The sequence below is a fragment of the Antechinus flavipes genome, chromosome 1 (genome assembly GCF_016432865.1).
Source record: "Antechinus flavipes isolate AdamAnt ecotype Samford, QLD, Australia chromosome 1, AdamAnt_v2, whole genome shotgun sequence".
Taxonomy (NCBI): domain Eukaryota; kingdom Metazoa; phylum Chordata; class Mammalia; order Dasyuromorphia; family Dasyuridae; genus Antechinus; species Antechinus flavipes.
The window spans coordinates 612,592,355-612,608,634 of NC_067398.1; positions in this window are offsets into that span (position 1 = coordinate 612,592,355).

Here is a 16,280-nt window from a genome sequence, read left to right on the forward strand (position 1 = left end):
CATTTATAGAGCATCCATTGTATTCTAGGTGATGAATGGAACATATTTGTGTTATTTTGGAATTGGATCACTAAAACAGAAGGTGCTCTGCTACTTACTTATGGCTGTGTGACCCTGGGTAAATCATTTAACCTCAATTGTCTCAAGAGAGAGAGAAAGAGAGAGAGAGAGAGAGAGAGAGAGAAGAGAGAGAGAGAGAGAGAGAGAGAGAGAGAGAGAGAGAGAGAGAGAGAGAGAGAGAGAGAGAGAGATTTCTACTCCCACTTTTCAGAAAAAGAAACCAAGACAAAAAGAAAGAAATTAACCAATTTCCTCAAGTTCAGTGACCAATAATCCAATACTTTATTGACTGACATGCCCAACTGTTGTAAAGATAGATACTTTTAGAAACAGAGACATACCTAATATTCCATTTCATCTGATCCTCATCACAACCCTTTGACATAAGTGAGATATTACTACTGGGACAGCTAGATGGTACAGTGGATAAACCAACAGTTCTGGAGTCAGGAGGATCTGAATAATAGATTTAGAGTCAGGAAGATCTGAGTTTGAATTTAATTTCAGATACTTATTGGCTATGTGATCCTGGGCAAGTCATTTAACCTACTTTTATTTCAGGTTCTCTATTTGTAATATGTGGACAAGCAGCATCTATCTTCCAGAGTTGTGAAAATCAAATGAGAGAAAAAAGAGAGAGCTAGATTAATAGGCAGAAACAGAGGAAAAGAAGCACAAATAGAAAGGAAGCTGAAAAAAAACAACAAACAGTATTATAGTAAGATTTCTTTCACTTAATTTTTCTATTCCTTTCTTCAAATTATTTTTTGTGCTATATCTTATTAACATATTATTCTTCATAATTTCCAAACTTAGATCCTTCTCAGCCATGACTTGGGACAGAGAATGTATTATTAAATTTCTTGCTCCAGTCCCACTTGTTTTCATTATCTTCCATGGAAATTTAGTGACTCCAAAGTGAGGTTTACATTCTTCTCTTAAGTGGTGTAAGTGCACCATGAACATTATCATTCTATGTTTCAGTCGAATATCCAGATATATTTGATAACAATTATGTCATGGCTTTAATTGGCTATATACTGATAATCTACAGAAAATTCTCCTTTTACACACACAAGTCTGTGTTTTCCCACTATTGATTACAGTACTTTTGTGAGTGCATAGAAGTATACTCCTTGGATCTTTTCCCATCTACTTCCCAAGTCAATTATCTATGTCTTCCTTTCATCTTCCTTTTACCATGAGATTTTTGGGTCAATGTGACCCTGAAGTCTGGAATAAGTCTCTCCAGACTTCCTTATTATAGCTTACTTCATTTTCCTCTGATCCTTGTTGCTCAATTTCCCCCCTCTTCTGGCATGAAAATCCTGTCCTTAAGTCCCTCTTTCTAGACTGGTCCATATAACATAACTAGATATAGTCTAACTCTCATGGCCACTCCTTTGTACATAAGAAAAAAATAAGATGTCAATTGAGTGGTCTATAGGTTGCCTCTAGAATTAATTTTGGACAGTAATTTAAATTGCTTTCTTCTACCAAACAGGATTTCAGGACTGTTAACAGTTTTTTTTTTTTTTTTAATACTAGATTTGGATTAATTTCCAGTTCCAAATGGGTGGAGAGGCTAATGAATAGATCTTGAGTGGAAAAGAAGGAAAACAAGTAGTAAAAAAAAACTTTAGAAACAATGAACTGGAAGCTCTTGGCTTTTTATGGGCATTGAAAAGATAATGAGTACCTCTTGGCATCTGGGGTACGAAAGCCTTATAGATCACATAGCCTCAGCATATCTATAGGTTTTTGGAATAAAAAAGGGTCTTTTCTTTCTTACACAGGCTGAAGATGACTGTCTATGTAGCACACAGGGTACATGGTTATCTGCCATTCCTTGACATTTTGGGATCAATCACTGAGATGGATATGGTGTAGGACTTCATTCCCAAGATAGCTCTAGTCTTCTTGCAATACTGTGTTCCTAAAGTACATAGAAGGCAGGCTATGAGTGGAGTTTGACTACACAACCAAAGAAATATTAATTGTGTAAGGCCAGGCTGTCAATATGATAAAAATGACAATTCTATCTAAATTAATTTACTTATATGGTTCCATGCAAGTCAGACTACCAAAGAATTATTTTGTAGTTATAGAAAAAATAACAAAATTTATCTGGAAGAAAAAATGGTCAAGGAAATCAATAAAAGAAAGATGTTAAGGAAACTAGCTTATCTAAGCACCCAGTATAATTGAGGACCCTGCTCTGAAGATTTGGTCTAAAGGCCATCTCTGGCTTTGACCTTCAAACATCCTGGATATCAGATTAATTACCCAATAAATGAACACATATTTAGTAATTTTGGCAAGATAGGTATGGGGCTAGATATTGGGGGTTCAAAGACATAAATGAAAATTCCCTATCCTCTAAATGCCTTATTCTATCAAAAAGACCTTATGTCCAGTATATGCTAAACATCTAAAAAATGAACACAAAGTAATTTTTTTTCTCTGACAAGAAACTAGCCGCAGGAAGCCAGGAGCATATGGAAGATAATATGAGTTTTAAAAGAAAAAGGGAAGTCCAAGAGATGGAAAGCAGGAATGAGTGCATTTCAAGCATGTATTTTAGCTAGTACAAATGTTCAATGATAGGGGATAGTGTGTCATATATTAGGAACAGTGAGAAGAACATTTAGGCTAATCTATAAAATATAAGGAAGAGATGCTTGTGTGGTTAAAATAGGAAAGATAATTTGGGGTTGGATTGTAAACAGTTTTAAAGTCAACCAGAGATATTCATATTTGATCCCAGTGACAACAGGGAGTAATTGTAGTTCATTAAGTAGAGAAATAATTAGACATGCCCTTTAGGAAAATCACCTTGACAGGCATATATAGGATGGATCAGAAGTGAAATATTTAAGGCAGAGGGACTAATGAGAAAATTATTAGACCAGTCCAGGGGGAACTAAGAATCTGAGCTAGGGTGATAGCCCTGTTTATGGAGAGAGGGGAATAGATATAAAAGGTACTACAGTGGTAGAAATTGGTTGTTGTCCTTTGTCCTCAAATAGGATCAAATTGATATCATTATGTTGGAACCAAGATATAGTGTGACTGATTGTGTTTGATTAAATCAATACAAGCTTAGAATGCTCTACCATAAGTTGGGCACAAGTAGTCTATATGAAGATTTGGAGTGAAGTCATCTTTAAATTTGAAAGTGCCATGATGTTATTGTTGTTTGAGCAATTCTGTTTTGCTCATAGATCATAGCCCATTGTTTGATGAGGCTACTCCATACTGAGCAGTCCTATGCCAGTGTTTCCCAATTTAATACAATTGATTTCTTTGGAATCAGTTCTGCAGAGAGACCCTGAGAATACCTTTTTTTTTTTTTTTTATTTGCAAAACATATGCATGGGTAATTATTCAACATTGACCCTTGCAAAACCTTGTGGTCCAAATTTTCCCTTTCTTCCCCTTACCCCCTCCAATACATATTAAATATGATAAAATATATGTTAAATCCAATATATGTAAATATATATATATATATAGTTATCTTGTTGCACAAGAAAAATAAGATCAAGAAGGAAAAAACTGAAAAAGAAAACAAAATACAAGCAAACAACAACAAAAAGAGAGAAAATGCTATGTTGTAGTCCATAATCAGTTCCCACAGTCCTCTCTGTGCAGATGGTTCTCTTCATCATGAGATCATTGGAAGTGTCCTCAGTTATCTCACTGTTGCAAAGAGCCATGTCCATCAGGATTGATCATCATATAGTCTTGTTGTTGCCATGTATAATGATCTCCTGGTTCTGCTCATTTCACTTTGCATCAGTTCATGTAAGTCTCTCCAGGCATCTCTGAAATCATCTTGCTGATCATTTTTTATAGAACAAAAATATTCCATAACATTCAAATATCATAACTTATCTAGCCATTCCCCAACTGATGGACATTGACTCAGTTTCTAGTTTCTGGCCACTACAAAGAGGGCTGCCACAAACATTCTTGAACATGTGGGTCCCTTTCCCTTCTTTTTGGGCATAATTCCAGATTGCTCTCCAGAATGGTTGGATTCATTCACAACTCCACCAACAATGCATCAGTGTCCCAGTTTTCCCACATTCCCTCCAACTATCTTTTCCTGTCATCTTAGCCAATCCGACAGGTGTGTAGTGGTGTACTGTGAATATCTTTGTATTGCTTCTTTTGACCTCCATGTGAATGTCTGCCTCATATGAGTACTTTGTAAAAGTTTTTTAGGTAAACATATGTTTGGCATTTGAATAACATAGCCAGCGCATCAGAGTTGTGCTCTCTGCAGTAGTTTAAATGGTTGGCAGTTTAATTCAGCAGTGTCTGGTATATCTTATCTTGCCAGGTGATCTTTAAATTCTTCCTAAAACGATTAGAAGTGATTCAGTCTCCTAGCTGGGTGCTGGTATAGTGTCCAGGTTTCATAGGAATACAGCAATAAAGTCAGCACAATGATGACTCTATAGACCCTGTAAACTAATAGGCAGTCCCAAACCTCTTTTCTTCCAGACTTTTGTTAGAGTTACCCAAAGACTGAACTTGCTCTGGCAATGAGTGTGTTAATCTCAATTTGTATTAAAAATCCTTAGAAAATATGTTGCCAAGGTAAATGAACCTACAGCATTCAAAGTTTCTCCATTTGCTGGAACTGATGATTCCACATATGGACAATGTAGTACTGATTTCTGGAGAACTTTTGTTTTTTTTGGGGTTAATTGTTAGGCTAAAATTAGCATAAGCATTAGAGCAATAGAGCTGTACTCTGTTGCATCTCAGGCTCAGAGGCAGCACTTAAAATGCATAAAATAAAAACAACTTAATGTGGTAACTAAGTAAATATGTAAATTGAGGGAGAATGAAAAATAAAGAATGACATAGAAATTGTGAACCTGGTTGACTAGAATTATGATAGTGGCCTTGATAGTAACGAAGACTGGATAAGGCATGAATCTGGGAGAAAAATAATGAATTGTCTTTTCAACTCCCTGAGTTTGAGGTGCTAATGTGACATCCAGTTAGTTAGAAGTTCAAGAATGGAGCTGAAGAAAGAAACCAGAAGGATAGATAGATAGATAGATAGAGAGATATAGATATAGATATCTAGGAGTGATTTGAATCTTAAGTCACCCAGATCTTAGCTTCTAGTCATAGAGAATAGTAGCTGGCCTGCTATGAAGGGGCCAAGACATCACAGATCCTGAGCCTTAGGACACTTAAAGTACTGATAGAATCTTTGTGTACCTTTCGTGTACTGATCACTTTCCAGTGCTGGGTGCTCCTAATATCATTTCTCCTTCCCATCCCTGAGTCACTCTGGATCCTCAGCCCTCATTCCAACTTCCAGACTGGCCCTTTGCTACCATCACTTAGCAACTGCTCTTCCTTTGAGGTTCATTTTATACATCTTTATAACTCAGTCCAATCCTTTGTTTTATTCAACTGCTAGTGTCCAGGTCATTTTACTTCCTTTCTCAATGATCCAGTATCTGGTTTATTGTTCTTTACGTCAGCCTCTCCCTTCACATATTTTGGATTTCAACACACATTTAAATATGCTTTTGAATATACTGACCCTAACATTCATTAGCATATTAAATTTTCCCTACTGCTATCTTTACTCCCTCTCAGCCAAAGAAATGGCAATACTTTTGATCTAATTTCCACCATAACTTTCCTCCCTCCATGATTCACAGTTCTGAAACACACACACATGTATGTGTACATACATATATATGTGTATATATCCTCTTGTCACAGTATCTTAGAATCATAGATCTAAGATTAGCATTATATTAATAGAGCTTTAAGGGACCTTAGTAGAAATATAGTTCAGCCCATCATTTTACAAATGAGGACACTGAAGGCATAGAATAGTTTGATGTCTTATCCAAAGTCACAAAAGTAGCAAGAATCAGAAATGAGACATGAATCAATGTCCTCTATCTGCACAATCAATGTTCATTCTCCCCTACCTCCTTCCTAAAGCATTTCTTTATCCTCACTGAACCTTATAATTTCTCTTCTTTCAGGCCTTCATCCTTTTTCTGAGCTTACTTTCTTCCTTCATAGTCTTCATCTTATGACTGACACAAACAACCAAACTTTTCAGTCTAATTTGTTGGATCATTCTTCTTTTAACCCTAAATCTTTACTTTTTCTTCTATAGAATGAGGTAAGAAGATTTATTTAAATACCTCAAGGGCAGCTAAGTGATACCGTGGATAGAAGGCCAGAAAGACTCATCTCCCTGAGTTCTAGTCTGGTCTCAGATACTTACTAGCTGTGTGACCCTGGATAAATTACTTCACCCTGTTTGCTTCAGTTTCCTCAAGTGAAAAATGGACTAGAGGAAGAAATGGCAAACCATTTCAGCATTTTTGCCAAGCAAACACCAATTGGAGTCACTAAGAGCCAGACATGACTGAAAATGACTGAACAACAATCTACCTCAAAGAGTTGTGAGAAAAGTGCTTTGTGAACCCTGAAATACTATATAAATGTGAGTTGTAATTCTTATTGTGGGAAAGATGTTTAGAAAAGAAAAAGAATTATGCTTCCAGAATCATTGATATGCATCTGCTTAGTTCCAGTAAGTCAAAACCCTGGCAGCATTCCCTGGAAGATTGGAAAATCCCACCATGAATCCACAGCCTTACAGTTGAACTGCTCTTTCAGGGTCACTGGCCAGTAAAAACTGCCACAGGATGAAACATCCTTCCAGTGAATTGGCCCAATTCGGAAGAATTATTCTTTACCAATAAGGATTTCCTCCTGTTGGCTTAAGCTATAATTGAATCTCCAAGATGGTATCAGAGTGATTCTTGGACCAATTTCCATATGGTTTTGCTGTTGTGAAATCAAATATTATATTCTTAATGTATGTATCTATCATCGTTGATGTTAAAAGAGCAACTAGTAATCCAACTACATTGAGGCTTTTGACCTTTATCATCATCATCATCATCATCATCATCATCATCATCATTATGTCTTTATCAAGGATTATATCTCACTTCAATTCCTTACGTATGAATTTTTATATACATCCCTTAATCAGTCTTGGATGATAACTTACATTTATACAGTACTGATAAGTTTGCAATGCATTTTCCTGCTCAAAAACCTTGTAAAGTCCTTTAGGAAGGTCATAGGTAATTGAAAACGTATAGAAAGGGAAAAGGGCCTTAAGTCCATTCTAAAAAGGAATGGGTGGAGGGAACTGAAAATGCTTAACCTGAATAAAAGAGTAGGTAAGGTATAATAGATGGTGCAGTGGATCAAGTGTAGAAACTGGATTTGGGAAGACTCATCTTCGTCAATTCAAATCTAGCTTTAGACACTGACTAGCTGTGGGATCTTGAACAAGTAAGTCACTTAATCCTTTTTGCCTCAATTCCTCATCTGTAAAATGAGCAGTGGAAAGAAATGGCAGACCACTCCAATATCTTTGCCAAGTAAAACCCCAAACGGGGCCCTGGAGAGTTGGACATGACTGAAAAACAACTGAATAATAACAAAGTATGATAGCTGTCTTCAAGTAATAAGTGGGCTATAAGATGGAAATATTAAACTTGTTCTTTTTGCCCAGAGAGGAGAAGTAGGGAAAATGAGTATAAATGACAAGTTTAAATTTGACTATTTACTGATGGTCAGAGTTTCCAGAAGTGGAATGGGCTACCTTGAGAACTAGTGGCATTTCACTTCATTAGAGATATTCACCAAAGGCTGGATGATTATTTGTCAGGTTCATTGTAGAGAAAGTGATATTATTATCCCCATTCCACAGATTAGGAAACTGAGGCAGACAGTGGCTAAGTGACTCATATAGGGCCACATAGTATCTGAAATTGAATTTGAATTTGAGTCTTCTTGAGTGCAAGTCCACTGAGCCACTTAGTTCCTTACATTAAGTTCTGTTATCCCTTCCCACAGACAATGGCATAGTCATTCCTTCTCCCTACCCACGCAGAATCTTCCATGATTGTTATATATTTTCAATTCCTTGTCTCTGCTTCTTGATTTTGACTTGTTTCATATTATAAGATCAACTCCAAGTCAAGTTATAAAGTAGGCAAAATGTGTCCTATTCTCACATTTCTGTGCTCTTTCCTCACTTCTTTCAAGTAAGTAATGTTTTCTTGCTCTCATCTATATTTCTTTTTGCCCCTCCCAATCAAATCTTTCTCAAGAAGGCAACAATTACAAGTCATTTGTAACTTAGAATTAATTTAAAGACTTTTTACATCTTAAACTTTATTTCTAATTGTAGGATAATTAGCATTATCTCTTGCTAACAGAATTTTAGAATGGATTGTAAGGAGGGGTGATGTTTTGGATAAGAGTCTTTGAAATGACTCTAGTAGGTGGCTACCCATCTAATCGATAGGTAAGGTTGTCTCAGCTTCTTTTGGCTAGTCTCATGGTTTTCCCATTATGTTGGGAAATCCTAGGGGATTATTATCAACAACACATGCATTCACAAGTCTTCTCTGTGTAGGATCTGTGTCTGGCATGGTTATTAGAATGGACATAAAACAAACTGGATACATAATCATTTTAGACAGAGCCCAAACTCTGGCCAATTGTATCATTTCAGTCTAAAACTAATGTTTTCTTTGCATCATAGTCACCAAAGTGACTGGTTAATTGTCGGGATTTTTTTACTTTTCAGAGGGATGTTTTGTTTAGAACTGTCTAGATATAGTCATTTCTTCCTTCAAATACCTTAGAACCTGATGTCTAATTGTAGTTCCTCAGGAACTTATAATTTAATTTAGAAGTTACTTTGGGATGTATCTGGAATGGTAAAAGTTCATTTTATTTCCCCTTCTCAAGCCCCTCATAGTAGTACTTGAAAAATGATCAGTTGCTTAATTCAATGTTCTAGGATCGTTTTGCTTTTAGACCCTTCTGAACTATGTAGGAACCTTGTGTCTAAAAGTAAATCCTGAAGCTGGTACACATATCTTTCTTTCTAGGAGTTCTGGTTCAGTCTAATCAAGTAATTTGGTGGAATAGGGAGAACATTGGATCAGAATTCTTGCCTATGCTCTGCAAAGTTACTGATTATGTAACTTCGGAAAAATCTCTTTACTACTTTGTGCCTCAGTTTTCCCATCTGTAAAATTGGAAGAATAATAACAACACTTATGAAGCACATGTTAAGTAGCACCTAAATATGTGTCAGGCTAAATACTTTTCAAATATTATCTCATCTTATATTCATAACAATTTTGGGAGGTAGATGCTATTATTAACCTCATTTTATAATTAAGGGAACTGAGGCAAATGAAGTTTAAAAGTCATATGGCTGGTAAGTAACTGGGTGGAGTTTGAACTGAACTTTTCCAGACCCTAGGCCCACTATTCTATTCACTGTGCTTCTTACCTCATTGGGCTGTTGTGAGGACTTTTGTGAATTCATGATTTGTTAAGAACTTTATAAACTCCACTTGTGGAAACTCTATTATTAATGTAATAAAGTAATGTAATAATGTAATACATTACATAATAATGTAATAATAATGTAATAAACTCCCATCTATTATATAATCAGTTAGTGAGACCAGAATGCAATCACAAAGCATAAAAAAGGTATTTTTTCTATGGTATTCCAAAATAACCTAATTACAGTGATAAGACTTTTAATGTATAAAAATGTGATTGCTTTTTCAAGTTTGAACCACTCTCTAACTCAGTCAAGATGAGACCATTGTGATTAGCTGAGGGAATCAGTCCCCATCTATCCAGAAGGAGAGAAGCTCACAGATGGTTAAGATAGATTGGAGAAGAAGGCATCTATAGGAAGAGGCAGTTTCTGAGAAAATTCACTGTTCCTCCCACCCCTTCATGAAGAAGGATGATAGCTATGGAACTCAAAAAAAAGGGAAAAAAAAAACAATTGGGAGTTCAAATGAGTGGTCATACCATCAAAAATTTATAACATCTTATTTAAAATCTTTGCTAAAAGCTGATTAATCTAATGGTTGATTGTTAATGGGAAGAATTCTAGTGGGGTCTCTTAGAGTAATAGAACCTGAGAATAATCATTCTCTTGGGGACTCAACTTATGAATACAAATGCAAGGTGGAGAAGTATCTCAGAAATGATGTTACAATTGGAGTAAAAAATATTACATGGAATCTATTAAAGATGTTGAAGAATTGCTAAAAATCATGAAAAAAAAATTAAAAACATCAACAATAGTCTTTGGATAAAGGAGGAAAAATAGGAATATGCTGGTGTGAAAGAAGCCCTGGGCTTATTAGAGTCAGGGAACTTGGGCTCATAGCCTCATTAAGTGCTATTTATGTGACTTTGGGCAGGTCTTTTAATCTTTATTTTCATCATTTTTTTTTCATTTGCTAAATAAGAGTACAATATTCATTGATTTCTACTGTCCTGATCATTAGAATGGTTTTCTTACTATTATGCAGGTTGCCTGGTAAAAGAATTCTATTGCACAGCCATGTCATAGTTTGTCCTGTAGATGGCACTTTTCCTCTATAGAATGCTAAAATCCTTCACCCTTCCAATGTTTTAAAAAATGGTGTTAGATGTTTTGGCATTTCCAGGTTGATATTCTGGCCCTATTATAAATTAATGTGCAACTTGACCTTTCCTTTTTCACATGAAGTTATGATGTTTGCCCTTCAAATTTAGTGGATTATTATAATTTTTTTTTTTTTTTTGGTGTTGTTTTGGAATTGGTGTTTAAAAAACAATACATGGGAATCAAACCAATCCTGGCACTTTGTTGTTGCTGGAATGGACTCCAAGAAGGGAAGGATTGCCAGCAGGGACATTTGATTAAATAACACAGCCATTGTTGCAACCTCCAGATTCTCTTCACAGTCCAGAGTGGAGATCATGGGGTGGTAGTAGATCTTTTCAGGAACCACAGATCATCTAGAACATTTCTACATTTCTTTCTCAGCTTGGAAAATCTTTCCCTCTTCCCATATAAATCCTATCCATCCTTGATAATCATTTGAGATCCTACTTTCTTTATAAAGCCTTTCCAGTTTCTCTTGAAAGAAATATCTGTTGGAAATTCCAAATATTGTGATCTATTTTCATTTCCTAAGATACTCTTTCCTTCAACCACCTCCTTCTTCTTTTTCCTAAGTCCCTTTATAGATAATGAGAAAAATTTAATGGTTGTGTTTAACACAATAAATGGTACAAAATGAGTGTTCAATAAATATTTGTTGATTTGACTTGATAAGCACACAGATTAAAAATCTTTTTCCTGAGTAATCTTATTATTTCAGGAACCATACTTTTTCGTTTTCCCTCCCCTCCCTTTCATCCCATTCCCGAGCCTGGATTGAGGGGTTATGAGGATGGTCAGGAGTTTTGAGATCATGAACTTGATTGAAATAAGTGGGGATGCTTAGTCTCAAAGGAAATGACCTGGGTTGGGGGAATCATTATGACTGCCTTCAAATAGCTGAAGAGCCATGATCTAGTAGAGGACTTAGCATTGATCTGCTTGGTCTCAAAGGAGGGATCTAGGAGCATTGGGTAGGAATAACATAGAGAAAATTTAGATTTGATATAAGGAAAATCTTTTCCCCTCTTAGGGCTAGCAGATGCTAATAAACATTTATCATCATTTGAGTAGGGAAGAAGTATTCTCTGACATACTTTTCATTTTAATTTTCATCATGAACATTTCTCCATTATCATCTTAAATCAAGAAAATTAAAAAAAAAACAAATAAGATGTAATTTGTGGCATTTGATGATTTTCAAAGTATCAATATTCAGTGGTTGGAGCTGGTTCTAGTACACTATCAATAATTTGTTCCATAGTGAAATGAATGTACTAGCTCAGAAAGTAGCTAGCTTTCCCTCAGTTAAAGACTTTAAAAACTGGATGGCCCCTTGTGCATATATGAGAGTGATTTCTTGTCAGCTTTGCTTAGGTCTAGTTAAACTTTGATTTTCCTTCCAACTCTGAGATTCTATGATTCTGGGCTACTCTGCCCTCTGTCAGTAGCAGCCACGAAGTATAGAACACGTGACACCCAAAAGAAGTCTGTCTCTCTTGCAACGATCTGTAAAGCTGAAATTGCATTATTATATCACTTCATGATCCAAACAAAAAGGCATTAGTAACACAAAGAAGATGAAAAGGGAAACTGACCATATAAAACACTGAGTACCCTGGTAATAACTAGATTGAGATTTCTTAAACTGGAATCTATGAATTTATGCATTAAAAAATACTACTCTATTTATGTGTAATAAGAAATGATGAGGATGGTTCAGAAAAACCTGGACTTTAATAAACTGATACAAAGTGAATTAAGCAGAACTAGGAGAGCATTGTATATAGTAATAACAGTACCATATGATGATAAACAGTGAATGACTTAGCTCTTCTCAGCAATGCAATGATTCAAGACAATCCCAAAGGATTCATTGTTAAAAAAGCTCTACATTTCCAGAGAAAGATCTGATAAAGTCTGAATGCAGATTGAAGCATACTGGTTTTTTTTTTAAATATATTTTTTATAGCTTTTTATTTACAAGATATATGCATGGGTAATTTTACAGCATTGACAATTGCCAAACCTTTAGTTTCACTTTTTCCCCTTGTTCTCCCCATTCACTCCCCCTGATGGCAGGTTGATCAATACATATTAAATGTATTAAAGTATAAATTAAATGCAATTTAAGTATACATGTCTTAACAGTCATTTTGCTGTACAGAAAGAATCAGCCTTTGAAATAGTGTACTATTAGCCTGTGAAGGAAATCAAAAATGCAGGCGGACAAAAATATAGGGATTGAGAATTCTATGTGATGGTTCATCTCCCAGAGTTCTTTTGCTGGGTGTAGCTGGTTCAGTTCATTACTCCTCTATTGGAACTGATTTGGTTCATCTCTTTGTTGAAGAGGGCCACGTCCATCAGATTTGATCATCATATAGTATTGTTGGAGTATATAATGATCTCCTGGTCCTGCTCATTTCACTCAGCATCAGTTCATGTAAGTCTCTCCAGGCCTTTCTGAAATCATCCAAGCATACTGTTTTTCATTTTCTTTATTTTTTAATATTTTTTATCTTTAAGGTCTGTGTCTTCTTTCACAACATGACTAATATGGCAACATGTTTAATATGATTGAACATATATAATCTATATAAAATTCCTTACCATTTCAGGGAAGAAGGTAGTGAAGGAAAAAGAAAATTTGGAACTGAATTTTTTTAAAAAAAATCAATGTTAATCATTTTCTTTACATGTAACTGGAGAAAAATAAATGTTATTAAAAAAAATAGGAGTCCATACATTTCATTCAATTACCAGAATTCCATGACATAAAATAAAGTTTAAAATTTCTATATTAGATTAAGTCAGATATTAATTCCCACTCTTCCTTAACCTTCCCTTCATTTTCAGTGTCTCCCTCTCCATTTGTTATTATGCAAATATATTTAAGTTTCCCCTATTCTAAAAAAGGAAAATAAAATCTTTCCCAGTATACTCTGTGAAAGGAACAATAGGAACACTTTCTATGCCCAAGCTGACAAATTATGGGCTTTGTTCATAAAATTGATATTAGGAAAAAAGAGCTAAATAGTTCGGATCATGGTGGTGAGGGACAGATGGTAGCTTGTTGTAGGGCGGGGTCAACGATTTCAAGGACACAGAGAAAAAAAAGTAGAGTCTTTCTCTAGTCCTGCCCTGCCCATGACTACCCCTTGCTCGGCAAGTCAGAGATTCCTGACAGCCACAGGGGTTCCAGTGGGGTGGGGTAGTGAAGTACTTGCCTTGGGAGCTGGCAAATCCTAAATATCACCATGAGAGCTGCCAACAGCAGAGCTACAGAAGAGTCAGCGCCAGAAATCCAGATGCTTTTTGCTGTCTTACAAAGATTTGCTAATTGCTGTAATTAGAAAGGTGGTTGATTCCTGAATTAAAGATAGTTGCAGGTCCTGGTGGGAGCTGATAGTTTAAAAAAATGAATGGATATTTATGAAAAGGCAAAAGTCTTATGTAAACAAATAAGAAATAGAAAATTTAAATAACCTAGTCCAGAAAAATATATTGAACAAGCCATTAATGAATTCCTAAAAAAAAAATAAATAAAAAATTCAGGATTAGATGAATTTATAAGTGAATTCTACCACATGTTCAAAGAACAATTAATAATAATAATAATATAGAAATTGTTTTTTTTAATGGGAAAAGGGAAACATGAGTAAGAAATAATAAGATAATAAAAAGATTTAAAATTTTATATTATTTTGTTTTGTTTCACTTTTTATTTTATTTTTAAAAAATATATATTTAAAACAACTGCAAAATAAAAAAAATAGAAAAAGAAAAAAAAAAAAACACATTGTCATGTGCCAAGCATAACATCAGAGAGGATTCAAAATATGTAGCAATGAATTTCCGTTTCAACAAAGCACATATAATAATAGAAAACATTGTATTCATAACTATCTGCTTCTTTGTAGGTTTTCTTTTGTTCTCTGCTGTGCAGTAACTTTTTATTCTTTTTTCCCCCTCTTTCCTCCCTCCCACTGTTCCCAGATTATCGTTAAACATGAAGCTACACACACACACACACACACACACACGTGCATATATATGTATATGCATATATATATTTACACACATATACATATATCTATACACACCTACATATACTTACACATATATAAATTCACACACATATACATATATATTTACACATATGCATATACATCTAAAACAATATTAATATGACTGATATAATGTAGATTTCTCTCTTGATTGAATCTTTTTAAAGTTTGACTTTGAGAACAATAATTACTACCCTGCTATTTTTTTCTAATAAATTCTGTTCTCAATCTTTGTTATAGAGTTTGTGTATATCTTTTATTTACCATCTGGGCTAACTCTTCTACTTTACTTCTACCTGTTAATTTGCCTTGCTATTACTTAACTTCCTCACCACCCCTCCAGACTTCCCTTATTTTCTTCCCTCTTTATCTCATTCCCATTAATCTACACACCTTATCCACTCAGGTTAATCTAAACTCCTTTCTGTACCTCCCCTTATCTTATGTCACCCTTTCCCTTCCTCCCTATTCCTTTTTCATTAATCTACATACCTTATCCCACTCCCATTAATCTACACACTCTCCTATACCCCACCTTATCCTATTCCCTCCCGCTTTATTTCTTTATAGATTTTGAAGGTGGTATAACCTTCTTGGTATAAAAATTTCACATTCTTAAATGAGTATATGTAACCTTTTAGAACTTTATTTAGAAAGAGTCTAATTAGGGAGAGAGTCTAGATGTAATTCTTTTATGTTTGGACATTCCCAAAAGAAGAATGTAAAAGTGGGGGAAAAAATTGAGAGGAGGAAGAGAGAGGAAGAATGGGGAAAATGTTTTTTTACATAAATGGGGTTTGCAAGGAAGGGTTCATGAAATTGGAGGAGGATGGATTTTAGGAGAGGGATATATTGTACTTCCACCCCCATATGAACTTTTTAAGGAGGGAAGAATACATGTACACACACAATTGGGTACAGAAATTCAACTTACCTAAAAGAGAATTAAAAAGGAAAGCAGTTAAGGGAAAGGGCCAAATAAGAGAATGGTAAATTTAGGAAGGCAATAGTCAAAAGCAAAATAGACTCTTTAAGTGGAACAAAGACATAAGAGAATGAAATGTATTAAGAGATCAGGGAAGATGGAAACACAGTTAGCAATCATAACTGTGAATATGAATGGAATGAACTCAGCCATTAAAGTGAAGAAGATAGCAGAATGAATTAGAAATCAGAATTCAACAATATGTTGTTTATAAGAAGCATACTTTCCACAGAAAAATACACAGAGTTGAAATTTGTCTTCAAATGAAGTTTAAAAAATAGGATCAGAAATAGGCCAACAGATGTACAAATCAAGCTTTAGACAAGATACATAGGAAATAATTACTAGAGGAAAGGTTGAAATTAAGAGAAATTGAGGAAGACTTTCTATAAAAGGTGGAATTTTGGTTGGAACTTAAAGGAAGCTAGAAAGGTCAGTAGTCAGAGTGGAGGAGGGAGGATACCTCACACTTGGGCGACAGCCAGAAACAATGTGCAGAGCTGAGGGATGGAGTGTCTTGTTCATGGAACAACCTGGAAGCCAGTGTCACTAGACTGAAAAGTACATTTTAGGGAATAAGATATGAAAAGACTTAGGAAGGTAGGAGAGG